General features: G+C 38.9%; 1 long non-coding RNA gene across 1 annotated transcript; it reads left to right on the forward strand.

The window, feature by feature from the left end:
* The first annotated feature begins 129 nt into the window (after positions 1-129).
* Positions 130-1017, forward strand: LOC119588742. The gene is made up of 4 exons (XR_005230136.1): positions 130-180; positions 343-391; positions 558-619; positions 911-1017. It is a non-coding gene; the product is annotated as an uncharacterized LOC119588742 (long non-coding RNA).
* Positions 1018-1576: the final 559 nt, after the last annotated feature.

Here is a 1576-nt window from a genome sequence, read left to right on the forward strand (position 1 = left end):
GTCTGAACATGATGATTGAAAGGGACCTCAAAATATAATGTGGATAAGTGAATTCCTCGTTTCTGAAGATTTCAATGAACAAGTAACTTCAGGTAATCTTGTTATATTCTAATGAAAGTATGTTTTCCAGACTTACTTCAGATGGATGTCCTCCCCCCCCCCCATCCACCCCCCTAAAAGGTACATTCCCAGTAAACTTCTGCACCTTTTCTGCTTTTTATGATGATTGTTATCCCTGTCTCAATAACCATGTGGATGTTTCATATACTGATTAATGACCAGATGTACATGTAAGGAGGAAGATAAACTTTTCTTTAAAAATTATTTCATTTTTTTTTGCAGACTGGTGTAGTTGTATTTAATGCAGATAACTTGCTGTACAAACTTTAAGGTAAGGAAAAAGAAAAGATGGGGAGAAGATGCAGAACAGGATGAAACAAAGTACCTTCCTTAGATGTCTGAATAGGCTGAAGAACACTAAAACATCTGATAATAAAATGCAGTGGAAATGAAATGTTCTCAGACTGTTGATAATAATTAGACTTCTTGTTTTTCAGCTTGTTATCCAGTGTGACAGGGCAGTTAACATCTTAGGTCGATCTCTTTACATTGTGCGGAGGTAAGCAATGAGTTTCAAAGAGGACAAGTGATAGAATTTAGTGTTTAAGGGTTTTGTTCCACCAAAACCTAAGTATTACATAGGTTAAATTCTTGTTTGAATATGAACATTGATATATTTCTATCCAACTATTAGAAAAATTCATCACACTTGCTGTTATGATGATTGTTCTCACAGACCTGTTCTGAAAGTAATGTAGAAGGAAGAACGGCCATCTGATTTATCAATTTTGTAAAAGGTACATGGCAAAGTATGTGAAATTTAACCCCCCCCCCCCCCTTTCTTTTATAGGTGTTGGTGTGCAGCCTTCATCAGTTCTTGATTTGAATGAACTTCATTCAACACTCGTCACATGGTATATATTTTTTTTTTACAATCTAAATAAATATAGACAAAGATGGTTTTTATTTTTATCCACTTGAAATGGTGTCTTGTGAATAGTTTTTAACAATGCGTAGCCATATATGGCCCAAGTTAAACTAAAGTGGGAAATGGCCAGATTATTCTACTTTAGTTAAGAGTATATACTTTGATGCACCATCCTTCCAAGTTGATGGGATTAATGGCGAGACTTGCAACGGAACACCGCCCAGTGGCTGGGCCAGTTAGCATTGGGCAAGGTCTATAGTTTGCTGTAAGAGCAGCAAGGTGCCTAAAGGCTTGACTACCCATTTAGAAGACTTGCCTCCTTCATGCCTGTCAATCATACCTGCTTGTGGAGACGATGCCTTTCTCCTACAGTCCATCCCATCTCCCTCTACCCCTCAAATAGGGGAGGGGCTAATTGGACAGCTTAGCTTGAGGAGAAAAAGGGGATAGTTGAAGAAATGACGAATAGTGGAGGTTCGGGTGTCTGGACTTGTATTTGGCTGGGAGGTGGCGGAGAGTGGGAGAGGAAGATGCTGCGAGATGTAGAAACATGGGAGGAAAGTGGAGGGGCAAAGTAGTGGAAGTAGA

Source organism: Penaeus monodon, chromosome 24 (assembly GCF_015228065.2).
Source record: "Penaeus monodon isolate SGIC_2016 chromosome 24, NSTDA_Pmon_1, whole genome shotgun sequence".
NCBI lineage: Eukaryota > Metazoa > Arthropoda > Malacostraca > Decapoda > Penaeidae > Penaeus > Penaeus monodon.